The following is a 23,708-nucleotide window of genomic DNA, read 5'->3' on the forward strand; positions in this document are numbered from 1 at the left end:
GCATGGAAACAATGCAGCAGTTTAAGGATGCTGCTTTTGCAAGTCTCCAGAGTTTTGTTATCAGGATGACACCATACAAAGCGATTAACTTTGTGAGGGGATGTAGCTCAGTGGTAGAGCGCATGCTTCGCATGTATGAGGTCCTGGGTTCAATCCCCAGCATCTCCATTTCTGCTGTTTTGCAACTTGAAAGTAGGCATAAATTTGCACAATAAAATCGGCATTTGTACAAGGCATTTGCTGATGAAGTAGTTTGATAAATTTGATTTCTTATAGGCTTCATAATTGCATGCTATAGAGTTCTACTCAACTGCCTTTCGCAGACAACTCTGCCCTGTGCTCTCAAGTCCATAAAGCACACATCTATAGAATTTGCAAAAAAGGTGCATTTGTACAAGGCATTTTTGCTGATGAAGAACCTTGATAGATCTGGTTTGTAGCCTTCATAAAGGCATGCTATAGATTTCTGCTGAAGTCCTTTTCAGATTCAACTCTGCTGTGAGTTCTCAAACTATATGTCCCCAGTCTACGTGGCACAATGGCCAAGTGCCCTTTGCTGAACGTAGGTCCCTTAAGAGAGGGACTAGACATAGGGGGCACCCGGATTTGAACCGGGGACCTCTTGCTATGCAGTCAAATGCTCTCCCACTGATCGTAAAAGTAATATCTATTAAATGAACTGAAATGTATGGATTGTGCGGTGTGAAACCAAATCTTAACCAAAGTACCTAAATATATACTGGTAGGCAAAACTCACTGATAAACGCAAAGCAGCCTTAAGAGAGGAAATGGACATATTGGTCATGCGGATTTGAACCGGGGACCTCTTGATCTGTAATCAAACTCCCTACCACTGAGCTATGCCCCCTTCAATACAACCTCCCTTAAAATATATGGATCCTACATTGATCTTAGTCAGATAAAAAATAGCCCTTAAGCAAGGGATTGGACAAAAGGGGCACCCGGATCTGAACTATACTCCCTTGAAGGTAATATCTATTAAAATGGACTAAAATGCATGGATTCTACTATGTGAAAGCAAATCTTAGCCAAAGTACCCTAAAAGGTAGCCAATACCCATTGCTGAATATAGCACCCTTAAGAGATGGACTGGACATAAGGAGAACCCTATGAACTGAAATGCATGGATTCTACTTTGTGAAAGCAAATCTTATCCAAAGCAACCTATACCCATTCCTGAACATAGCACCTTTTTATGAGAAGCACTGGGCATAGGGGGCACCCAGATTTGAAGCGAGTACCTCTTGATCTGCAGTCAAATGCTGTACCACTGAGCTATACTCCTTTCGATATACACCGGCTTAAAATGTATGGATTCTACCTTGTAACAACAAATCTTAGCCAGATTACACAAATGTAAACTGGTAGCCAACAGGCATTGCTAAAAGTACAGCCTTTAAGCAAGGGACTGGATATAGGGGGCACCCGGATTTGAACCGGGGACCTCTTGATCTGCAGTCAAATGCTCTACCACTGAGCTATACCCCCTGGAACATAGTAAGTACTAAAATGAACTGAAATGCATGGATCCTACTTTGTAAAACCAAATCTTAGCCTAAGTACCCGTTGCTGAACTTAGCACCCTTAAGAGAAGAACTGGACATAGGGGGCACCCAGATTTGAACCGGGGACCTCTTGATCTGCAGTCAAATGCTCTACCACTGAGCTATACCCCCTTCAATGCAACCCACCTTAAGCAAGGGACTTGACAAAAGGGGCACCTGGATCTGAACTAAACTCCTTTAAAGGTAATATCTATTAAAATGGAGTGAAATGCATGGATTCTACTTTGTAAAACCAAATCTTAGCCAAAGAACCCATTGCTGAACAGAGCATCCTTCAGAGAGGCAATAGACATACGGGGCACCCGGATTTTAAGGTTTAATGTGGGGATGTAGCTCAGTGGTAGAGCGCATGCTTTGTGTGTGTGAGGTCCTGGGTTCAATCCCCAGTATCTCCATTGCTGCTGTTTCATGCATTGAAGTTAAACATGAAGCACACATCTATAGAATTTGCAAAAACGGCGCATTTGTACAAGGCATTTGCTGAATAAAGAACCTTGATAGATCTGGTTTGTAGCCTTCATAATGGCATGCTAAAGCTTTCTTCTTAAGTCCTTTTGAGAGTCAAGTCTGCTGTGAGATCTCAAACTATATGTCCCCACTCTACATGGCACAATGTCCAAGTGGCTTGGCGTTGGTCTTGTAACCAGAAGAACGTGGGTTTTATCCACTTTCATGCATTTTTCTTCATGCAAGACAACAAGCAAAGAAGCTTAATTAAAGGTCTCCATACTTGTTCCTCAGGAACCTCCTTCCTCGGTGCATTGCCTGATTGCGGGTGCTATGTTGTATCTACTAAATGACAGGACATTGCTTGTTGTCTGGCATTGTGGCCAAATGGCAAGGTGTCGATCTCGTAAACCGACGATCACAGCCTTGATCCCTTTCCGTGCCTGAAGGGCTGTTGTGTCTTTCTGTTGAAAATTTCTGGCTTGCTTTAGCATGCTCTTTCAAACATATCTCTGAGACTGTAGGTTGCCCTAAAAGCATGGAAACAATGCAGCATCTTAAGGATGCTGTCTTTGGAAGTCTGCAGAGTTTTGTTGCCAGGATGACAGTGTACACATACGCGACTTTTGTGAGGGGATGTAGCTCAGTGGTAGAGCGCATGCTTTGCATGTATGAGGTCCTGGGTTCAATCCCCAGCATCTCCATTTCTGCTGTTTTGCAACTTGAAAGTAAACATAAAGCCCATGTCTCTGGAAATTGCACAATAAAATCGGCATGTGTACAAGGCATTTGCTGATGAAGTAGCTTTATAAATCTCATTTCTTATAGGCTTCATAATTGCATGCTATAGATTTCTACTCAACTGCCTTTCACAGACAACTCTGCCCTGTGTTCTCAAGCCCACACTTATATTGTAGAAGTGGCGCAATTGCCAAGTTGCCTGGCGTTGGTCTTGTGAACTGAAGCTCACAGGTTTGATCTCTGTTTGTCCCTATTTGTTGATGCAAGAAAAAAGTACAGTGGCTTAATTGCAGTTTACCATACTTGTTGCTCAAAACCTTCCTACCTCACTGCATGTTTTAATTGAGGGTGCTCTAATGTCTGTGTTACCTTCTGGTTTTCTGCTTTTTAGTTGGACCTCTGTCCAATTCAACATCTGTCTGTTCTTCTTTGCTTTGGTATGCTCTTTCCAATGTATTTGTGACATTGTCGGTTGTTCTAAAAGCATGGGAAAATGCAACAGCTTAACATTAGTCTTTTGCAAGTCTGTACATTTGTCTTGCAATGATAACAGTACACCAATAGCATTGGTTCTTGTCGGGGTGTAGCTCAGTGGTAGATCGCGTGCTTTGTATGCATGAAGTCGTGGGTTCAATCCCCAGTATCTGCTTTGCTGCCGTTTTGCACCTTGAAATAAAACATGAAGCACACATCTATAGAATTTGCAAAAAAGGTGCATTTGTACAAGGCATTTGCTGATGAAGAACCTTGATAGATCTGGTTTGTAGCCTTCATAATAGCATGCTATAGATTTCTTCTTAAGTCCTTTTGAGAGTCAACTCTGCTGTGAGTTCTCAAACTATATGTCCCCAGTCTACGTGGCACAATGTCCAAGTGGCTTGGCATTGGTCTTGTGAACAGAAGAATGTGGGTTTGATCCACGTTCATGCAGCTTTGTTCATGCAAGACAACAAGCAAAGAAGCTTAATTAAAGCTTTCCATACTTGTTCCTCAAAAACCTCCTTGCTCAGTGCATTGATTGATTGCGGGTGCTATGTTGTATCTACTAAGTGACAGGACATTGCTTGCTGTCTGGCATGGTGGCCAAGTGGTAAGGCGTCGGTCTCGTAAACCGAAGATCACGGGGTCGTCCCCGTCCGTGCCTGAAGGGTTGTTGTGTCTTTCTGTTGAAAATGTTTGGCTTGCTTTAGCATGCTCTTTCAAACATATCTCTGAGACTGTAGGTTGTCCTAAAAGCATGGAAACAATGCAGCAGTTTAAGGATGCTGCTTTTGCAAGTCTCCAGAGTTTTGTTATCAGGATGACACCATACAAAGCGATTAACTTTGTGAGGGGATGTAGCTCAGTGGTAGAGCGCATGCTTCGCATGTATGAGGTCCTGGGTTCAATCCCCAGCATCTCCATTTCTGCTGTTTTGCAACTTGAAAGTAGGCATAAATTTGCACAATAAAATCGGCATTTGTACAAGGCATTTGCTGATGAAGTAGTTTGATAAATTTGATTTCTTATAGGCTTCATAATTGCATGCTATAGAGTTCTACTCAACTGCCTTTCGCAGACAACTCTGCCCTGTGCTCTCAAGTCCATAAAGCACACATCTATAGAATTTGCAAAAAAAGGTGCATTTGTACAAGGCATTTTTGCTGATGAAGAACCTTGATAGATCTGGTTTGTAGCCTTCATAAAGGCATGCTATAGATTTCTGCTGAAGTCCTTTTCAGATTCAACTCTGCTGTGAGTTCTCAAACTATATGTCCCCAGTCTACGTGGCACAATGGCCAAGTGCCCTTTGCTGAACGTAGGTCTCTTAAGAGAGGGACTAGACATAGGGGGCACCCGGATTTTAACCGGGGACCTCTTGCTATGCAGTCAAATGCTCTCCCACTGATCGTAAAAGTAATATCTATTAAATGAACTGAAATGTATGGATTGTGCGGTGTGAAACCAAATCTTAACCAAAGTACCTAAATATATACTGGTAGGCAAAACTCACTGCTAAACACAAAGCAGCCTTAAGAGAGGAAATGGACATATTGGTCATGCGAATTTGAACCGGGGACCTCTTGATCTGTAATCAAACTACCTACCACTGAGCTATGCCCCCTTCAATACAACCTCCCTTAAAATATATGGATCCTACATTGATCTTAGTCAGATAAAAAATAGCCCTTAAGCAAGGGATTGGACAAAAGGGGCACCCGGATCTGAACTATACTCCCTTGAAGGTAATATCTATTAAAATGGACTAAAATGCATGGATTCTACTATGTGAAAGCAAATCTTAACCAAAGTACCCTAAAAGGTAGCCAATACCCATTGCTGAATATAGCACCCTTAAGAGATGGACTGGACATAAGGGGAACCCTATGAACTGAAATGCATGGATTCTACTTTGTGAAAGCAAATCTTAGCCAAAGCAACCTATACCCATTCCTGAACATAGCACCTTTTTATGAGAAGCACTGGGCATAGGGGGCACCCAGATTTGAAGCGAGGACCTCTTGATCTGCAGTCAAATGCTGTACCACTGAGCTATACTCCTTTCGATATACACCGGCTTAAAATGTATGGATTCTACCTTGTAACAACAAATCTTAGCCAGATTACACAAATGTAAACTGGTAGCCAACAGGCATTGCTAAAAGTACAGCCTTTAAGCAAGGGACTGGATACAGGGGGCACCCGGATTTGAACCGGGGACCTCTTGATCTGCAGTCAAATGCTCTACCACTGAGCTATACCCCCTGGAACATAGTAAGTACTAAAATGAACTGAAATGCATGGATCCTACTTTGTAAAACCAAATCTTAGCCTAAGTACCCGTTGCTGAACTTAGCACCCTTAAGAGAGGGACTGGACATAGGGGGCACCCAGATTTGAACCGGGGACCTCTTGATCTGCAGTCAAATGCTCTACCACTGAGCTATACCCCCTTCAATGCAACCCACCTTAAGCAAGGGACTTGACAAAAGGGGCACCTGGATCTGAACTAAACTCCTTTAAAGGTAATATCTATTAAAATGGAGTGAAATGCATGGATTCTACTTTGTAAAACCAAATCTTAGCCAAAGAACCCATTGCTGAACAGAGCATCCTTCAGAGAGGCAATAGACATACGGGGCACCCGGATTTTAAGGTTTAATGTGGTGATGTAGCTCAGTGGTAGAGCGCATGCTTTGCGTGTATGAGGTCCTGGGTTCAATCTCCAGTATCTCCATTGCTGCTGTTTTATGCATTGAAGTTAAACATGAAGCACACATCTATAGAATTTGCAAAAACGGCGCATTTGTACAAGGCATTTGCTGAATAAAGAACCTTGATAGATCTGGTTTGTAGCCTTCATAATGGCATGCTATAGCTTTCTTCTTAAGTCCTTTTGAGAGTCAAGTCTGCTGTGAGTTCTCAAACTATATGTCCCCACTCTACATGGCACAATGTCCAAGTGGCTTGGCGTTGGTCTTGTAACCAGAAGAACGTGGGTTTTATCCACTTTCATGCATTTTTCTTCATGCAAGACAACAAGCAAAGAAGCTTAATTAAAGGTCTCCATACTTGTTCCTCAGGAACCTCCTTCCTCGGTGCATTGCCTGATTGCGGGTGCTATGTTGTATCTACTAAATGACAGGACATTGCTTGTTGTCTGGCATTGTGGCCAAATGGCAAGGTGTCGATCTCGTAAACCGACGATCACAGCCTTGATCCCTTTCCGTGCCTGAAGGGCTGTTGTGTCTTTCTGTTGAAAATTTCTGGCTTGCTTTAGCATGCTCTTTCAAACATATCTCTGAGACTGTAGGTTGCCCTAAAAGCATGGAAACAATGCAGCATCTTAAGGATGCTGTCTTTGGAAGTCTGCAGAGTTTTGTTGCCAGGATGACAGTGTACACATACGCGACTTTTGTGAGGGGATGTAGCTCAGTGGTAGAGCGCATGCTTTGCATGTATGAGGTCCTGGGTTCAATCCCCAGCATCTCCATTTCTGCTGTTTTGCAACTTGAAAGTAAACATAAAGCCCATGTCTCTGGAAATTGCACAATAAAATCGGCATGTGTACAAGGCATTTGCTGATGAAGTAGCTTTATAAATCTCATTTCTTATAGGCTTCATAATTGCATGCTATAGATTTCTACTCAACTGCCTTTCACAGACAACTCTGCCCTGTGTTCTCAAGCCCACACTTATATTGTAGAAGTGGCGCAATTGCCAAGTTGCCTGGCGTTGGTCTTGTGAACTGAAGCTCACAGGTTTGATCTCTGTTTGTCCCTATTTGTTGATGCAAGAAAAAAGTAAAGTGGCTTAATTGCAGTTTACCATACTTGTTGCTCAAAACCTTCCTACCTCACTGCATGTTTTAATTGAGGGTGCTCTAATGTCTGTGTTACCTTCTGGTTTTCTGCTTTTTAGTTGGACCTCTGTCCAATTCAACATCTGTCTGTTCTTCTTTGCTTTGGTATGCTCTTTCCAATGTATTTGTGACATTGTCGGTTGTTCTAAAAGCATGGGAAAATGCAACAGCTTAACATTAGTCTTTTGCAAGTCTGTACATTTGTCTTGCAATGATAACAGTACACCAATGGCATTGGTTCTTGTCGGGGTGTAGCTCAGTGGTAGATCGCGTGCTTTGTATGCATGAAGTCGTGGGTTCAATCCCCAGTATCTGCTTTGCTGCCGTTTTGCACCTTGAAATAAAACATGAAGCACACATCTATAGAATTTGCAAAAAAGGTGCATTTGTACAAGGCATTTGCTGATGAAGATTCTTGATAGATCTGGTTTGTAGCCTTCATAATGGCATGCTATAGCTTTCTTCTTAAGTCCTTTTGAGAGTCAAGTCTGCTGTGAGTTCTCAAACTATATGTCCCCAGTCTACGTGGCACAATGTCCAAGTGGCTTGGCATTGGTCTTGTGAACAGAAGAATGTGGGTTTGATCCACGTTCATGCAGTTTTGTTCATGCAAGACAACAAGCAAAGAAGCTTAATTAAAGCTTTCCATACTTGTTCCTCAAAAACCTCCTTGCTCAGTGCATTGATTGATTGCGGGTGCTATGTTGTATCTACTAAGTGACAGGACATTGCTTGCTGTCTGGCATGGTGGCCAAGTGGTAAGGCGTCGGTCTCGTAAACCGAAGATCACGGGTTCGACCCCCGTCCGTGCCTGAAGGGGTGTTGTGTCTTCCTGTTGAAAATGTTTGGCTTGCTTTAGCATGCTCTTTCAAACATATCTCTGAGACTGTAGGTTGTCCTAAAAGCATGGAAACAATGCAGCAGTTTAAGGATGCTGCTTTTGCAAGTCTCCAGAGTTTTGTTATCAGGATGACACCATACAAAGCGATTAACTTTGTGAGGGGATGTAGCTCAGTGGTAGAGTGCATGCTTCGCATGTATGAGGTCCTGGGTTCAATCCCCAGCATCTCCATTTCTGCTGTTTTGCAACTTGAAAGTAGGCATAAATTTGCACAATAAAATCGGCATTTGTACAAGGCATTTGCTGATGAAGTAGTTTGATAAATTTGATTTCTTATAGGCTTCATAATTGCATGCTATAGAGTTCTACTCAACTGCCTTTCGCAGACAACTCTGCCCTGTGCTCTCAAGTCCATAAAGCACACATCTATAGAATTTGCAAAAAAGGTGCATTTGTACAAGGCATTTTTGCTGATGAAGAACCTTGATAGATCTGGTTTGTAGCCTTCATAAAGGCATGCTATAGATTTCTGCTGAAGTCCTTTTCAGATTCAACTCTGCTGTGAGTTCTCAAACTATATGTCCCCAGTCTACGTGGCACAATGGCCAAGTGCCCTTTGCTGAACGTAGGTCCCTTAAGAGAGGGACTAGACATAGGGGGCACCCGGATTTGAACCGGGGACCTCTTGCTATGCAGTCAAATGCTCTCCCACTGATCGTAAAAGTAATATCTATTAAATGAACTGAAATGTATGGATTGTGCGGTGTGAAACCAAATCTTAACCAAAGTACCTAAATATATACTGGTAGGCAAAACTCACTGATAAACGCAAAGCAGCCTTAAGAGAGGAAATGGACATATTGGTCATGCGGATTTGAACCGGGGACCTCTTGATCTGTAGTCAAACTCCCTACCACTGAGCTATGCCCCCTTCAATACAACCTCCCTTAAAATATATGGATCCTACATTGATCTTAGTCAGATAAAAAATAGCCCTTAAGCAAGGGATTGGACAAAAGGGGCACCCGGATCTGAACTATACTCCCTTGAAGGTAATATCTATTAAAATGGACTAAAATGCATGGATTCTACTATGTGAAAGCAAATCTTAGCCAAAGTACCCTAAAAGGTAGCCAATACCCATTGCTGAATATAGCACCCTTAAGAGATGGACTGGACATAAGGAGAACCCTATGAACTGAAATGCATGGATTCTACTTTGTGAAAGCAAATCTTATCCAAAGCAACCTATACCCATTCCTGAACATAGCACCTTTTTATGAGAAGCACTGGGCATAGGGGGCACCCAGATTTGAAGCGAGGACCTCTTGATCTGCAGTCAAATGCTGTACCACTGAGCTATACTCCTTTCGATATACACCGGCTTAAAATGTATGGATTCTACCTTGTAACAACAAATCTTAGCCAGATTACACAAATGTAAACTGGTAGCCAACAGGCATTGCTAAAAGTACAGCCTTTAAGCAAGGGACTGGATATAGGGGGCACCCGGATTTGAACCGGGGACCTCTTGATCTGCAGTCAAATGCTCTACCACTGAGCTATACCCCCTAGAAAATAGTAAGTACTAAAATGAACTGAAATGCATGGATCCTACTTTGTAACACCAAATCTTAGCCTAAGTACCCGTTGCTGAACTTAGCACCCTTAAGAGAGGGACTGGACATAGGGGGCACCCAGATTTGAACCGGGGACCTCTTGATCTGCAGTCAAATGCTCTACCACTGAGCTATACCCCCTTCAATGCAACCCACCTTAAGCAAGGGACTTGACAAAAGGGGCACCTGGATCTGAACTAAACTCCTTTAAAGGTAATATCTATTAAAATGGAGTGAAATGCATGGATTCTACTTTGTAAAACCAAATCTTAGCCAAAGAACCCATTGCTGAACAGAGCATCCTTCAGAGAGGCAATAGACATACGGGGTACCCGGATTTTAAGGTTTAATGTGGGGATGTAGCTCAGTGGTAGAGCGCATGCTTTGCGTGTATGAGGTCCTGGGTTCAATCCCCAGTATCTCCATTGCTGCTGTTTCATGCATTGAAGTTAAACATGAAGCACACATCTATAGAATTTGCAAAAACGGCGCATTTGTACAAGGCATTTGCTGAATAAAGAACCTTGATAGATCTGGTTTGTAGCCTTCATAATGGCATGCTATAGCTTTCTTCTTAAGTCCTTTTGAGAGTCAAGTCTGCTGTGAGATCTCAAACTATATGTCCCCACTCTACATGGCACAATGTCCAAGTGGCTTGGCGTTGGTCTTGTAACCAGAAGAACGTGGGTTTTATCCACTTTCATGCATTTTTCTTCATGCAAGACAACAAGCAAAGAAGCTTAATTAAAGGTCTCCATACTTGTTCCTCAGGAACCTCCTTCCTCGGTGCATTGCCTGATTGCGGGTGCTATGTTGTATCTACTAAATGACAGGACATTGCTTGTTGTCTGGCATTGTGGCCAAATGGCAAGGTGTCGATCTCGTAAACCGACGATCACAGCCTTGATCCCTTTCCGTGCCTGAAGGGCTGTTGTGTCTTTCTGTTGAAAATTTCTGGCTTGCTTTAGCATGCTCTTTCAAACATATCTCTGAGACTGTAGGTTGCCCTAAAAGCATGGAAACAATGCAGCATCTTAAGGATGCTGTCTTTGGAAGTCTGCAGAGTTTTGTTGCCAGGATGACAGTGTACACATACGCGACTTTTGTGAGGGGATGTAGCTCAGTGGTAGAGCGCATGCTTTGCATGTATGAGGTCCTGGGTTCAATCCCCAGCATCTCCATTTCTGCTGTTTTGCAACTTGAAAGTAAACATAAAGCCCATGTCTCTGGAAATTGCACAATAAAATCGGCATGTGTACAAGGCATTTGCTGATGAAGTAGCTTTATAAATCTCATTTCTTATAGGCTTCATAATTGCATGCTATAGATTTCTACTCAACTGCCTTTCACAGACAACTCTGCCCTGTGTTCTCAAGCCCACACTTATATTGTAGAAGTGGCGCAATTGCCAAGTTGCCTGGCGTTGGTCTTGTGAACTGAAGCTCACAGGTTTGATCTCTGTTTGTCCCTATTTGTTGATGCAAGAAAAAAGTACAGTGGCTTAATTGCAGTTTACCATACTTGTTGCTCAAAACCTTCCTACCTCACTGCATGTTTTAATTGAGGGTGCTCTAATGTCTGTGTTACCTTCTGGTTTTCTGCTTTTTAGTTGGACCTCTGTCCAATTCAACATCTGTCTGTTCTTCTTTGCTTTGGTATGCTCTTTCCAATGTATTTGTGACATTGTCGGTTGTTCTAAAAGCATGGGAAAATGCAACAGCTTAACATTAGTCTTTTGCAAGTCTGTACATTTGTCTTGCAATGATAACAGTACACCAATGGCATTGGTTCTTGTCGGGGTGTAGCTCAGTGGTAGATCGCGTGCTTTGTATGCATGAAGTCGTGGGTTCAATCCCCAGTATCTGCTTTGCTGCCGTTTTGCACCTTGAAATAAAACATGAAGCACACATCTATAGAATTTGCAAAAAAGGTGCATTTGTACAAGGCATTTGCTGATGAAGAACCTTGATAGATCTGGTTTGTAGCCTTCATAATAGCATGCTATAGATTTCTTCTTAAGTCCTTTTGAGAGTCAACTCTGCTGTGAGTTCTCAAACTATATGTCCCCAGTCTACGTGGCACAATGTCCAAGTGGCTTGGCATTGGTCTTGTGAACAGAAGAATGTGGGTTTGATCCACGTTCATGCAGTTTTGTTCATGCAAGACAACAAGCAAAGAAGCTTAATTAAAGCTTTCCATACTTGTTCCTCAAAAACCTCCTTGCTCAGTGCATTGATTGATTGCGGGTGCTATGTTGTATCTACTAAGTGACAGGACATTGCTTGCTGTCTGGCATGGTGGCCAAGTGGTAAGGCGTCGGTCTCGTAAACCGAAGATCACGGGTTCGACCCCCGTCCGTGCCTGAAGGGGTGTTGTGTCTTTCTGTTGAAAATGTTTGGCTTGCTTTAGCATGCTCTTTCAAACATATCTCTGAGACTGTAGGTTGTCCTAAAAGCATGGAAACAATGCAGCAGTTTAAGGATGCTGCTTTTGCAAGTCTCCAGAGTTTTGTTATCAGGATGACACCATACAAAGCGATTAACTTTGTGAGGGGATGTAGCTCAGTGGTAGAGCGCATGCTTCGCATGTATGAGGTCCTGGGTTCAATCCCCAGCATCTCCATTTCTGCTGTTTTGCAACTTGAAAGTAGGCATAAATTTGCACAATAAAATCGGCATTTGTACAAGGCATTTGCTGATGAAGTAGTTTGATAAATTTGATTTCTTATAGGCTTCATAATTGCATGCTATAGAGTTCTACTCAACTGCCTTTCGCAGACAACTCTGCCCTGTGCTCTCAAGTCCATAAAGCACACATCTATAGAATTTGCAAAAAAGGTGCATTTGTACAAGGCATTTTTGCTGATGAAGAACCTTGATAGATCTGGTTTGTAGCCTTCATAAAGGCATGCTATAGATTTCTGCTGAAGTCCTTTTCAGATTCAACTCTGCTGTGAGTTCTCAAACTATATGTCCCCAGTCTACGTGGCACAATGGCCAAGTGCCCTTTGCTGAACGTAGGTCTCTTAAGAGAGGGACTAGACATAGGGGGCACCCGGATTTGAACCGGGGACCTCTTGCTATGCAGTCAAATGCTCTCCCACTGATCGTAAAAGTAATATCTATTAAATGAACTGAAATGTATGGATTGTGCGGTGTGAAACCAAATCTTAACCAAAGTACCTAAATATATAATGGTAGGCAAAACTCACTGCTAAACACAAAGCAGTCTTAAGAGAGGAAATGGACATATTGGTCATGCGGATTTGAACCGGGGACCTCTTGATCTGTAGTCAAACTCCCTACCACTGAGCTATGCCCCCTTCAATACAACCTCCCTTAAAATATATGGATCCTACATTGATCTTAGTCAGATAAAAAATAGCCCTTAATCAAGGGATTGGACAAAAGGGGCACCCGGATCTGAACTATACTCCCTTGAAGGTAATATCTATTAAAATGGACTAAAATGCATGGATTCTACTATGTGAAAGCAAATCTTAGCCAAAGTACCGTAAAAGGTAGCCAATACCCATTGCTGAATATAGCAGCCTTAAGAGATGGACTGGACATAAGGGGAACCCTATGAACTGAAATGCATGGATTCTACTTTGTGAAAGCAAGCCAAAGCAACCTATACCCATTCCTGAACATAGCACCTTTTTATGAGAAGCACTGGGCATAGGGGGCACCCAGATTTGAAGCGAGGACCTCTTGATCTGCAGTCAAATGCTGTACCACTGAGCTATACTCCTTTCGATATACACCGGCTTAAAATGTATGGATTCTACCTTGTAACAACAAATCTTAGCCAGATTACACAAATGTAAACTGGTAGCCAACAGGCATTGCTAAAAGTACAGCCTTTAAGCAAGGGACTGGATATAGGGGGCACCCGGATTTGAACCGGGGACCTCTTGATCTGCAGTCAAATGCTCTACCACTGAGCTATACCCCCTGGAACATAGTAAGTACTAAAATGAACTGAAATGCATGGATCCTACTTTGTAAAACCAAATCTTAGCCTAAGTACCCGTTGCTGAACTTAGCACCCTTAAGAGAGGGACTGGACATAGGGGGCACCCAGATTTGAACTGGGGACCTCTTGATCTGCAGTCAAATGCTCTACCACTGAGCTATACCCCCTTCAATGCAACCCACCTTAAGCAAGGGACTTGACAAAAGGGGCACCTGGATCTGAACTAAACTCCTTTAAAGGTAATATCTATTAAAATGGAGTGAAATGCATGGATTCTACTTTGTAAAACCAAATCTTAGCCAAAGAACCCATTGCTGAACAGAGCATCCTTCAGAGAGGCAATAGACATACGGGGCACCCGGATTTTAAGGTTTAATGTGGTGATGTAGCTCAGTGGTAGAGCGCATGCTGGTTTCAGTCCCCAGTATCTCCATTGCTGCTGTTTCATGCATTGAAGTTAAACATGAAGCACACATCTATAGAATTTGCAAAAACGGCGCATTTGTACAAGGCATTTGCTGAATAAAGAACCTTGATAGATCTGGTTTGTAGCCTTCATAATGGCATGCTATAGATTTCTTCTTAAGTCCTTTTGAGAGTCAAGTCTGCTGTGAGTTCTCAAACTATATGTCCCCACTCTACATGGCACAATGTCCAAGTGGCTTGGCGTTGGTCTTGTAACCAGAAGAACGTGGGTTTTATCCACTTTCATGCATTTTTGTTCATGCAAGACAACAAGCAAAGAAGCTTAATTAAAGGTCTCCATACTTGTTCCTCAGGAACCTCCTTCCTCGGTGCATTGCCTGATTGCGGGTGCTATGTTGTATCTACTAAATGACAGGACATTGCTTGTTGTCTGGCATTGTGGCCAAATGGCAAGGTGTCGATCTCGTAAACCGACGATCACAGCCTTGATCCCTTTCCGTGCCTGAAGGGCTGTTGTGTCTTTCTGTTGAAAATTTCTGGCTTGCTTTAGCATGCTCTTTCAAACATATCTCTGAGACTGTAGGTTGCCCTAAAAGCATGGAAACAATGCAGCATCTTAAGGATGCTGTCTTTGGAAGTCTGCAGAGTTTTGTTGCCAGGATGACAGTGTACACATACGCGACTTTTGTGAGGGGATGTAGCTCAGTGGTAGAGCGCATGCTTTGCATGTATGAGGTCCTGGGTTCAATCCCCAGCATCTCCATTTCTGCTGTTTTGCAACTTGAAAGTAAACATAAAGCCCATGTCTCTGGAAATTGCACAATAAAATCGGCATGTGTACAAGGCATTTGCTGATGAAGTAGCTTTATAAATCTCATTTCTTATAGGCTTCATAATTGCATGCTATAGATTTCTACTCAACTGCCTTTCACAGACAACTCTGCCCTGTGTTCTCAAGCCCACACTTATATTGTAGAAGTGGCGCAATTGCCAAGTTGCCTGGCGTTGGTCTTGTGAACTGAAGCTCACAGGTTTGATCTCTGTTTGTCCCTATTTGTTGATGCAAGAAAAAAGTAAAGTGGCTTAATTGCAGTTTACCATACTTGTTGCTCAAAACCTTCCTACCTCACTGCATGTTTTAATTGAGGGTGCTCTAATGTCTGTGTTACCTTCTGGTTTTCTGCTTTTTAGTTGGACCTCTGTCCAATTCAACATCTGTCTGTTCTTCTTTGCTTTGGTATGCTCTTTCCAATGTATTTGTGACATTGTCGGTTGTTCTAAAAGCATGGGAAAATGCAACAGCTTAACATTAGTCTTTTGCAAGTCTGTACATTTGTCTTGCAATGACAACAGTACACCAATGGCATTGGTTCTTGTCGGGGTGTAGCTCAGTGGTAGATCGCGTGCTTTGCATGCATGAAGTCGTGGGTTCAATCCCCAGTATCTGCTTTGCTGCCGTTTTGCACCTTGAAATAAAACATGAAGCACACATCTATAGAATTTGCAAAAAAGGTGCATTTGTACAAGGCATTTGCTGATGAAGAACCTTGATAGATCTGGTTTGTAGCCTTCATAATGGCATGCTATAGCTTTCTTCTTAAGTCCTTTTGAGAGTCAAGTCTGCTGTGAGTTCTCAAACTATATGTCCCCAGTCTACGTGGCACAATGTCCAAGTGGCTTGGCATTGGTCTTGTGAACAGAAGAATGTGGGTTTGATCCACGTTCATGCAGTTTTGTTCATGCAAGACAACAAGCAAAGAAGCTTAATTAAAGCTTTCCATACTTGTTCCTCAAAAACCTCCTTGCTCAGTGCATTGATTGATTGCGGGTGCTATGTTGTATCTACTAAGTGACAGGACATTGCTTGCTGTCTGGCATGGTGGCCAAGTGGTAAGGCGTCGGTCTCGTAAACCGAAGATCACGTGGTCGACCCCCGTCCGTGCCTGAAGGGGTGTTGTGTCTTTCTGTTGAAAATGTTTGGCTTGCTTTAGCATGCTCTTTCAAACATATCTCTGAGACTGTAGGTTGTCCTAAAAGCATGGAAACAATGCAGCAGTTTAAGGATGCTGCTTTTGCAAGTCTCCAGAGTTTTGTTATCAGGATGACACCATACAAAGCGATTAACTTTGTGAGGGGATGTAGCTCAGTGGTAGAGCGCATGCTTCGCATGTATGAGGTCCTGGGTTCAATCCCCAGCATCTCCATTTCTGCTGTTTTGTAACTTGAAAGTAGGCATAAATTTGCACAATACAATCGGCATTTGTACAAGGCATTTGCTGATGAAGTAGTTTGATAAATTTGATTTCTTATAGGCTTCATAATTGCATGCTATAGAGTTCTACTCAACTGCCTTTCGCAGACAACTCTGCCCTGTGCTCTCAAGTCCATAAAGCACACATCTATAGAATTTGCAAAAAAGGTGCATTTGTACAAGGCATTTTTGCTGATGAAGAACCTTGATAGATCTGGTTTGTAGCCTTCATAAAGGCATGCTATAGATTTCTGCTGAAGTCCTTTTCAGATTCAACTCTGCTGTGAGTTCTCAAACTATATGTCCCCAGTCTACGTGGCACAATGGCCAAGTGCCCTTTGCTGAACGTAGGTCTCTTAAGAGAGGGACTAGACATAGGGGGCACCCGGATTTGAACCGGGGACCTCTTGCTATGCAGTCAAATGCTCTCCCACTGATCGTAAAAGTAATATCTTATAAATGAACTGAAATGTATGGATTGTGCGGTGTGAAACCAAATCTTAACCAAAGTACCTAAATATATACTGGTAGGCAATACTCTCTGCTAAACACAAAGCAGCCTTAAGAGAGGAAATGGACATATTGGTCATGCGGATTTGAACCGGGGACCTCTTGATCTGTAGTCAAACTCCCTACCACTGAGCTATGCCCCCTTCAATACAACCTCCCTTAAAATATATGGATCCTACATTGATCTTAGTCAGATAAAAAATAGCCCTTAAGCAAGGGATTGGACAAAAGGGGCACCCGGATCTGAACTATACTCCCTTGAAGGTAATATCTATTAAAATGGACTAAAATGCATGGATTCTACTATGTGAAAGCAAATCTTAACCAAAGTACCCTAAAAGGTAGCCAATACCCATTGCTGAATATAGCACCCTTAAGAGATGGACTGGACATAAGGGGAACCCTATGAACTGAAATGCATGGATTCTACTTTGTGAAAGCAAATCTTAGCCAAAGCAACCTATACCCATTCCTGAACATAGCACCTTTTTATGAGAAGCACTGGGCATAGGGGGCACCCAGATTTGAAGCGAGGACCTCTTGATCTGCAGTCAAATGCTGTACCACTGAGCTATACTCCTTTCGATATACACCGGCTTAAAATGTATGGATTCTACCTTGTAACAACAAATCTTAGCCAGATTACACAAATGTAAACTGGTAGCCAACAGGCATTGCTAAAAGTACAGCCTTTAAGCAATGGACTGGATACAGGGGGCACCCGGATTTCAACCGGGGACCTCTTGATCTGCAGTCAAATGCTCTACCACTGAGCTATACCCCCTGGAACATAGTAAGTACTAAAATGAACTGAAATGCATGGATCCTACTTTGTAAAACCAAATCTTAGCCTAAGTACCCGTTGCTGAACTTAGCACCCTTAAGAGAGGGACTGGACATAGGGGGCACCCAGATTTGAACTGGGGACCTCTTGATCTGCAGTCAAATGCTCTACCACTGAGCTATACCCCCTTCAATGCAACCCACCTTAAGCAAGGGACTTGACAAAAGGGGCACCTGGATCTGAACTAAACTCCTTTAAAGGTAATATCTATTAAAATGGAGTGAAATGCATGGATTCTACTTTGTAAAACCAAATCTTAGCCAAAGAACCCATTGCTGAACAGAGCATCCTTCAGAGAGGCAATAGACATACGGGGCACCCGGATTTTAAGGTTTAATGTGGTGATGTAGCTCAGTGGTAGAGCGCATGCTGGGTTCAGTCCCCAGTATCTCCATTGCTGCTGTTTCATGCATTGAAGTTAAACATGAAGCACACATCTATAGAATTTGCAAAAACGGCGCATTTGTACAAGGCATTTGCTGAATAAAGAACCTTGATAGATCTGGTTTGTAGCCTTCATAATGGCATGCTATAGATTTCTTCTTAAGTCCTTTTGAGAGTCAAGTCTGCTGTGAGTTCTCAAACTATATGTCCCCACTCTACATGGCACAATGTCCAAGTGGCTTGGCGTTGGTCTTGTAACCAGAAGAACGTGGGTTTTATCCACTTTCATGCATTTTTCTTCATGCAAGACAACAAGCAAAGAAGCTTAATTAAAGGTCTCCATACTTGTTCCTCAGGAACCTCCTTCCTCGGTGCATTGCCTGATTGCGGGTGCTATGTTGTATCTACTAAATGACAGGACATTGCTTGTTGTCTGGCATTGTGGCCAAATGGCAAGGTGTCGATCTCGTAAACCGACGATCACAGCCTTGATCCCTTTCCGTGCCTGAAGGGCTGTTGTGTCTTTCTGTTGAAAATTTCTGGCTTGCTTTAGCATGCTCTTTCAAACATATCTCTGAGACTGTAGGTTGCCCTAAAAGCATGGAAACAATGCAGCATCTTAAGGATGCTGTCTTTGGAAGTCTGCAGAGTTTTGTTGCCAGGATGACAGTGTACACATACGCGACTTTTGTGAGGGGATGTAGCTCAGTGGTAGAGCGCATGCTTTGCATGTATGAGGTCCTGGGTTCAGTCCCCAGCATCTCCATTTCTGCTGTTTTGCAACTTGAAAGTAAACATAAAGCCCATGTCTCTGGAAATTGCACAATAAAATCGGCATGTGTACAAGGCATTTGCTGATGAAGTAGCTTTATAAATCTCATTTCTTATAGGCTTCATAATTGCATGCTATAGATTTCTACTCAACTGCCTTTCACAGACAACTCTGCCCTGTGTTCTCAAGCCCACACTTATATTGTAGAAGTGGCGCAATTGCCAAGTTGCCTGGCGTTGGTCTTGTGAACTGAAGCTCACAGGTTTGATCTCTGTTTGTCCCTATTTGTTGATGCAAGAAAAAAGTAAAGTGGCTTAATTGCAGTTTACCATACTTGTTGCTCAAAACCTTCCTACCTCACTGCATGTTTTAATTGAGGGTGCTCTAATGTCTGTGTTACCTTCTGGTTTTCTGCTTTTTAGTTGGACCTCTGTCCAATTCAACATCTGTCTGTTCTTCTTTGCTTTGGTATGCTCTTTCCAATGTATTTGTGACATTGTCGGTTGTTCTAAAAGCATGGGAAAATGCAACAGCTTAACATTAGTCTTTTGCAAGTCTGTACATTTGTCTTGCAATGATAACAGTACACCAATGGCATTGGTTCTTGTCGGGGTGTAGCTCAGTGGTAGATCGCGTGCTTTGTATGCATGAACTCGTGGGTTCAATCCCCAGTATCTGCTTTGCTGCCGTTTTGCACCTTGAAATAAAACATGAAGCACACATCTATAGAATTTGCAAAAAAGGTGCATTTGTACAAGGCATTTGCTGATGAAGAACCTTGATAGATCTGGTTTGTAGCCTTCATAATAGCATGCTATAGATTTCTTCTTAAGTCCTTTTGAGAGTCAACTCTGCTGTGAGTTCTCAAACTATATGTCCCCAGTCTACGTGGCACAATGTCCAAGTGGCTTGGCATTGGTCTTGTGAACAGAAGAATGTGGGTTTGATCCACGTTCATGCAGTTTTGTTCATGCAAGACAACAAGCAAAGAAGCTTAATTAAAGCTTTCCATACTTGTTCCTCAAAAACCTCCTTGCTCAGTGCATTGATTGATTGCGGGTGCTATGTTGTATCTACTAAGTGACAGGACATTGCTTGCTGTCTGGCATGGTGGCCAAGTGGTAAGGCGTCGGTCTCGTAAACCGAAGATCACGGGTTCGACCCCCGTCCGTGCCTGAAGGGGTGTTGTGTCTTTCTGTTGAAAATGTTTGGCTTGCTTTAGCATGCTCTTTCAAACATATCTCTGAGACTGTAGGTTGTCCTAAAAGCATGGAAACAATGCAGCAGTTTAAGGATGCTGCTTTTGCAAGTCTCCAGAGTTTTGTTATCAGGATGACACCATACAAAGCGATTAACTTTGTGAGGGGATGTAGCTCAGTGGTAGAGCGCATGCTTCGCATGTATGAGGTCCTGGGTTCAATCCCCAGCATCTCCATTTCTGCTGTTTTGCAACTTGAAAGTAGGCAGAAATTTGCACAATAAAATCGGCATTTGTACAAGGCATTTGCTGATGAAGTAGTTTGATAAATTTGATTTCTTATAGGCTTCATAATTGCATGCTATAGAGTTCTACTCAACTGCCTTTCGCAGACAACTCTGCCCTGTGCTCTCAAGTCCATAAAGCACACATCTATAGAATTTGCAAAAAAGGTGCATTTGTACAAGGCATTTTTGCTGATGAAGAACCTTGATAGATCTGGTTTGTAGCCTTCATAAAGGCATGCTATAGATTTCTGCTGAAGTCCTTTTCAGATTCAACTCTGCTGTGAGTTCTCAAACTATATGTCCCCAGTCTACGTGGCACAATGGCCAAGTGCCCTTTGCTGAACGTAGGTCTCTTAAGAGAGGGACTAGACATAGGGGGCACCCGGATTTGAACCGGGGACCTCTTGCTATGCAGTCAAATGCTCTCCCACTGATCGTAAAAGTAATATCTATTAAATGAACTGAAATGTATGGATTGTGCGGTGTGAAACCAAATCTTAACCAAAGTACCTAAATATATACTGGTAGGCAAAACTCTCTGCTAAACACAGAGCAGCCTTAAGAGAGGAAATGGACATATTGGTCATGCGGATATGAACTGGGGACCTCTTGATCTGTAGTCAAACTCCCTACCACTGAGCTATGCCCCCTTCAATACAACCTCCCTTAAAATATATGGATCCTACATTGATCTTAGTCAGATAAAAAATAGCCCTTAAGCAAGGGATTGGACAAAAGGGGCACCCGGATCTGAACTATACTCCCTTGAAGGTAATATCTATTAAAATGGACTAAAATGCATGGATTCTACTATGTGAAAGCAAATCTTAGCCAAAGTACCGTAAAAGGTAGCCAATACCCATTGCTGAATATAGCAGCCTTAAGAGATGGACTGGACATAAGGGGAACCCTATGAACTGAAATGCATGGATTCTACTTTGTGAAAGCAAGCCAAAGCAACCTATACCCATTCCTGAACATAGCACCTTTTTATGAGAAGCACTGGGCATAGGGGGCACCCAGATTTGAAGCGAGGACCTCTTGATCTGCAGTCAAATGCTGTACCACTGAGCTATACTCCTTTCGATATACACCGGCTTAAAATGTATGGATTCTACCTTGTAACAACAAATCTTAGCCAGATTACACAAATGTAAACTGGTAGCCAACAGGCATTGCTAAAAGTACAGCCTTTAAGCAAGGGACTGGATATAGGGGGCACCCGGATTTGAACCGGGGACCTCTTGATCTGCAGTCAAATGCTCTACCACTGAGCTATACCCCCTGGAACATATTAAGTACTAAAATGAACTGAAATGCATGGATCCTACTTTGTAAAACCAAATCTTAGCCTAAGTACCCGTTGCTGAACTTAGCACCCTTAAGAGAGGGACTGGACATAGGGGGCACCCAGATTTGAACCGGGGACCTTTTGATCTGCAGTCAAATGCTCTACCACTGAGCTATACCCCCTTCAATGCAACCCACCTTAAGCAAGGGACTTGACAAAAGGGGCACCTGGATCTGAACTAAACTCCTTTAAAGGTAATATCTATTAAAATGGAGTGAAATGCATGGATTCTACTTTGTAAAACCAAATCTTAGCCAAAGAACCCATTGCTGAACAGAGCATCCTTCAGAGAGGCAATAGACATACGGGGCACCCGGATTTTAAGGTTTAATGTGGGGATGTAGCTCAGTGGTAGAGCGCATGCTTTGCGTGTATGAGGTCCTGGGTTCAATCCCCAGTATCTCCATTGCTGCTGTTTCATGCATTGAAGTTAAACATGAAGCACACATCTATAGAATTTGCAAAAACGGCACATTTGTACAAGGCATTTGCTGAATAAAGAACCTTGGTAGATCTGGTTTGTAGCCTTCATAATGGCATGCTATAGCTTTCTTCCTAAGTCCTTTTGAGAGTCAAGTCTGCTGTGAGTTCTCAAACTATATGTCCCCACTCTACATGGCACAATGTCCAAGTGGCTTGGCGTTGGTCTTGTAACCAGAAGAACGTGGGTTTTATCCACTTTCATGCATTTTTCTTCATGCAAGACAACAAGCAAAGAAGCTTAATTAAAGGTCTCCATACTTGTTCCTCAGGAACCTCCTTCCTCGGTGCATTGCCTGATTGCGGGTGCTATGTTGTATCTACTAAATGACAGGACATTGCTTGTTGTCTGGCATTGTGGCCAAATGGCAAGGTGTCGATCTCGTAAACCGACGATCACAGCCTTGATCCCTTTCCGTGCCTGAAGGGCTGTTGTGTCTTTCTGTTGAAAATTTCTGGCTTGCTTTAGCATGCTCTTTCAAACATATCTCTGAGACTGTAGGTTGCCCTAAAAGCATGGAAACAATGCAGCATCTTAAGGATGCTGTCTTTGGAAGTCTGCAGAGTTTTGTTGCCAGGATGACAGTGTACACATACGCGACTTTTGTGAGGGGATGTAGCTCAGTGGTAGAGCGCATGCTTTGCATGTATGAGGTCCTGGGTTCAATCCCCAGCATCTCCATTTCTGCTGTTTTGCAACTTGAAAGTAAACATAAAGCCCATGTCTCTGGAAATTGCACAATAAAATCGGCATGTGTACAAGGCATTTGCTGATGAAGTAGCTTTATAAATCTCATTTCTTATAGGCTTCATAATTGCATGCTATAGATTTCTACTCAACTGCCTTTCACAGACAACTCTGCCCTGTGTTCTCAAGCCCACACTTATATTGTAGAAGTGGCGCAATTGCCAAGTTGCCTGGCGTTGGTCTTGTGAACTGAAGCTCACAGGTTTGATCTCTGTTTGTCCCTATTTGTTGATGCAAGAAAAAAGTAAAGTGGCTTAATTGCAGTTTACCATACTTGTTGCTCAAAACCTTCCTACCTCACTGCATGTTTTAATTGAGGGTGCTCTAATGTCTGTGTTACCTTCTGGTTTTCTGCTTTTTAGTTGGACCTCTGTCCAATTCAACATCTGTCTGTTCTTCTTTGCTTTGGTATGCTCTTTCCAATGTATTTGTGACATTGTCGGTTGTTCTAAAAGCATGGGAAAATGCAACAGCTTAACATTAGTCTTTTGCAAGTCTGTACATTTGTCTTGCAATGATAACAGTACACCAATGGCATTGGTTCTTGTCGGGGTGTAGCTCAGTGGTAGATCGCCAGTTCAATCCCCAGTATCTGCTTTGCTGCCGTTTTGCACCTTGAAATAAAACATGAAGCACACATCTATAGAATTTGCAAAAAAGGTGCATTCGTACAAGGCATTTGCTGATGAAGAACCTTGATAGATCTGGTTTGTAGCCTTCATAATAGCATGCTATAGATTTCTTCTTAAGTCCTTTTGAGAGTCAACTCTGCTGTGAGTTCTCAAACTATATGTCCCCAGTCTACGTGGCACAATGTCCAAGTGGCTTGGCATTGGTCTTGTGAACAGAAGAATGTGGGTTTGATCCACGTTCATGCAGTTTTGTTCATGCAAGACAACAAGC

The 23,708-nt window shown here is 42.7% G+C and overlaps 32 non-coding genes across 32 annotated transcripts; 20 read left to right on the top strand and 12 right to left on the bottom strand.

The window, feature by feature from the left end:
* The first annotated feature begins 96 nt into the window (after nucleotides 1-96).
* Nucleotides 97-168, top strand: trnaa-cgc (transfer RNA alanine (anticodon CGC)). Its single transcript has one exon. It is a non-coding gene; the product is annotated as a tRNA-Ala (tRNA).
* Nucleotides 169-1,437: 1,269 nt separating this feature from the next.
* trnac-gca (transfer RNA cysteine (anticodon GCA)) lies at nucleotides 1,438-1,509 on the bottom strand. Its single transcript has one exon. It is a non-coding gene; the product is annotated as a tRNA-Cys (tRNA).
* A 116-nt stretch (nucleotides 1,510-1,625) lies between these two features.
* trnac-gca (transfer RNA cysteine (anticodon GCA)) lies at nucleotides 1,626-1,697 on the bottom strand. The gene has a single exon. It is a non-coding gene; the product is annotated as a tRNA-Cys (tRNA).
* Nucleotides 1,698-1,909: 212 nt separating this feature from the next.
* trnat-ugu (transfer RNA threonine (anticodon UGU)) lies at nucleotides 1,910-1,981 on the top strand. The gene has a single exon. It is a non-coding gene; the product is annotated as a tRNA-Thr (tRNA).
* Nucleotides 1,982-2,665: 684 nt separating this feature from the next.
* Nucleotides 2,666-2,737, top strand: trnaa-ugc (transfer RNA alanine (anticodon UGC)). Its single transcript has one exon. It is a non-coding gene; the product is annotated as a tRNA-Ala (tRNA).
* Nucleotides 2,738-4,105: 1,368 nt separating this feature from the next.
* On the top strand, nucleotides 4,106-4,177 carry trnaa-cgc (transfer RNA alanine (anticodon CGC)). Its single transcript has one exon. It is a non-coding gene; the product is annotated as a tRNA-Ala (tRNA).
* Nucleotides 4,178-5,447: 1,270 nt separating this feature from the next.
* trnac-gca (transfer RNA cysteine (anticodon GCA)) lies at nucleotides 5,448-5,519 on the bottom strand. Its single transcript has one exon. It is a non-coding gene; the product is annotated as a tRNA-Cys (tRNA).
* A 116-nt stretch (nucleotides 5,520-5,635) lies between these two features.
* Nucleotides 5,636-5,707, bottom strand: trnac-gca (transfer RNA cysteine (anticodon GCA)). Its single transcript has one exon. It is a non-coding gene; the product is annotated as a tRNA-Cys (tRNA).
* Nucleotides 5,708-5,919: 212 nt separating this feature from the next.
* Nucleotides 5,920-5,991, top strand: trnaa-ugc (transfer RNA alanine (anticodon UGC)). Its single transcript has one exon. It is a non-coding gene; the product is annotated as a tRNA-Ala (tRNA).
* A 684-nt stretch (nucleotides 5,992-6,675) lies between these two features.
* Nucleotides 6,676-6,747, top strand: trnaa-ugc (transfer RNA alanine (anticodon UGC)). The gene has a single exon. It is a non-coding gene; the product is annotated as a tRNA-Ala (tRNA).
* Nucleotides 6,748-7,857: 1,110 nt separating this feature from the next.
* On the top strand, nucleotides 7,858-7,929 carry trnat-cgu (transfer RNA threonine (anticodon CGU)). Its single transcript has one exon. It is a non-coding gene; the product is annotated as a tRNA-Thr (tRNA).
* Nucleotides 7,930-8,116: 187 nt separating this feature from the next.
* Nucleotides 8,117-8,188, top strand: trnaa-ugc (transfer RNA alanine (anticodon UGC)). Its single transcript has one exon. It is a non-coding gene; the product is annotated as a tRNA-Ala (tRNA).
* A 1,269-nt stretch (nucleotides 8,189-9,457) lies between these two features.
* trnac-gca (transfer RNA cysteine (anticodon GCA)) lies at nucleotides 9,458-9,529 on the bottom strand. Its single transcript has one exon. It is a non-coding gene; the product is annotated as a tRNA-Cys (tRNA).
* Nucleotides 9,530-9,645: 116 nt separating this feature from the next.
* trnac-gca (transfer RNA cysteine (anticodon GCA)) lies at nucleotides 9,646-9,717 on the bottom strand. The gene has a single exon. It is a non-coding gene; the product is annotated as a tRNA-Cys (tRNA).
* A 212-nt stretch (nucleotides 9,718-9,929) lies between these two features.
* Nucleotides 9,930-10,001, top strand: trnaa-ugc (transfer RNA alanine (anticodon UGC)). Its single transcript has one exon. It is a non-coding gene; the product is annotated as a tRNA-Ala (tRNA).
* A 684-nt stretch (nucleotides 10,002-10,685) lies between these two features.
* trnaa-ugc (transfer RNA alanine (anticodon UGC)) lies at nucleotides 10,686-10,757 on the top strand. The gene has a single exon. It is a non-coding gene; the product is annotated as a tRNA-Ala (tRNA).
* Nucleotides 10,758-11,867: 1,110 nt separating this feature from the next.
* On the top strand, nucleotides 11,868-11,939 carry trnat-cgu (transfer RNA threonine (anticodon CGU)). Its single transcript has one exon. It is a non-coding gene; the product is annotated as a tRNA-Thr (tRNA).
* A 187-nt stretch (nucleotides 11,940-12,126) lies between these two features.
* On the top strand, nucleotides 12,127-12,198 carry trnaa-cgc (transfer RNA alanine (anticodon CGC)). Its single transcript has one exon. It is a non-coding gene; the product is annotated as a tRNA-Ala (tRNA).
* Nucleotides 12,199-13,461: 1,263 nt separating this feature from the next.
* Nucleotides 13,462-13,533, bottom strand: trnac-gca (transfer RNA cysteine (anticodon GCA)). The gene has a single exon. It is a non-coding gene; the product is annotated as a tRNA-Cys (tRNA).
* A 116-nt stretch (nucleotides 13,534-13,649) lies between these two features.
* Nucleotides 13,650-13,721, bottom strand: trnac-gca (transfer RNA cysteine (anticodon GCA)). The gene has a single exon. It is a non-coding gene; the product is annotated as a tRNA-Cys (tRNA).
* Nucleotides 13,722-14,671: 950 nt separating this feature from the next.
* trnaa-ugc (transfer RNA alanine (anticodon UGC)) lies at nucleotides 14,672-14,743 on the top strand. The gene has a single exon. It is a non-coding gene; the product is annotated as a tRNA-Ala (tRNA).
* A 1,110-nt stretch (nucleotides 14,744-15,853) lies between these two features.
* Nucleotides 15,854-15,925, top strand: trnat-cgu (transfer RNA threonine (anticodon CGU)). The gene has a single exon. It is a non-coding gene; the product is annotated as a tRNA-Thr (tRNA).
* Nucleotides 15,926-16,112: 187 nt separating this feature from the next.
* Nucleotides 16,113-16,184, top strand: trnaa-cgc (transfer RNA alanine (anticodon CGC)). Its single transcript has one exon. It is a non-coding gene; the product is annotated as a tRNA-Ala (tRNA).
* Nucleotides 16,185-17,453: 1,269 nt separating this feature from the next.
* On the bottom strand, nucleotides 17,454-17,525 carry trnac-gca (transfer RNA cysteine (anticodon GCA)). The gene has a single exon. It is a non-coding gene; the product is annotated as a tRNA-Cys (tRNA).
* Nucleotides 17,526-17,641: 116 nt separating this feature from the next.
* Nucleotides 17,642-17,713, bottom strand: trnac-gca (transfer RNA cysteine (anticodon GCA)). Its single transcript has one exon. It is a non-coding gene; the product is annotated as a tRNA-Cys (tRNA).
* A 950-nt stretch (nucleotides 17,714-18,663) lies between these two features.
* Nucleotides 18,664-18,735, top strand: trnaa-ugc (transfer RNA alanine (anticodon UGC)). Its single transcript has one exon. It is a non-coding gene; the product is annotated as a tRNA-Ala (tRNA).
* Nucleotides 18,736-19,845: 1,110 nt separating this feature from the next.
* On the top strand, nucleotides 19,846-19,917 carry trnat-cgu (transfer RNA threonine (anticodon CGU)). The gene has a single exon. It is a non-coding gene; the product is annotated as a tRNA-Thr (tRNA).
* Nucleotides 19,918-20,104: 187 nt separating this feature from the next.
* On the top strand, nucleotides 20,105-20,176 carry trnaa-cgc (transfer RNA alanine (anticodon CGC)). Its single transcript has one exon. It is a non-coding gene; the product is annotated as a tRNA-Ala (tRNA).
* Nucleotides 20,177-21,439: 1,263 nt separating this feature from the next.
* On the bottom strand, nucleotides 21,440-21,511 carry trnac-gca (transfer RNA cysteine (anticodon GCA)). Its single transcript has one exon. It is a non-coding gene; the product is annotated as a tRNA-Cys (tRNA).
* Nucleotides 21,512-21,627: 116 nt separating this feature from the next.
* trnac-gca (transfer RNA cysteine (anticodon GCA)) lies at nucleotides 21,628-21,699 on the bottom strand. The gene has a single exon. It is a non-coding gene; the product is annotated as a tRNA-Cys (tRNA).
* Nucleotides 21,700-21,911: 212 nt separating this feature from the next.
* On the top strand, nucleotides 21,912-21,983 carry trnaa-ugc (transfer RNA alanine (anticodon UGC)). The gene has a single exon. It is a non-coding gene; the product is annotated as a tRNA-Ala (tRNA).
* A 684-nt stretch (nucleotides 21,984-22,667) lies between these two features.
* On the top strand, nucleotides 22,668-22,739 carry trnaa-ugc (transfer RNA alanine (anticodon UGC)). Its single transcript has one exon. It is a non-coding gene; the product is annotated as a tRNA-Ala (tRNA).
* Nucleotides 22,740-23,708: the final 969 nt, after the last annotated feature.

The sequence above is a fragment of the Astyanax mexicanus genome, chromosome 11 (assembly GCF_023375975.1).
Source record: "Astyanax mexicanus isolate ESR-SI-001 chromosome 11, AstMex3_surface, whole genome shotgun sequence".
Lineage (NCBI taxonomy): Eukaryota > Metazoa > Chordata > Actinopteri > Characiformes > Acestrorhamphidae > Astyanax > Astyanax mexicanus.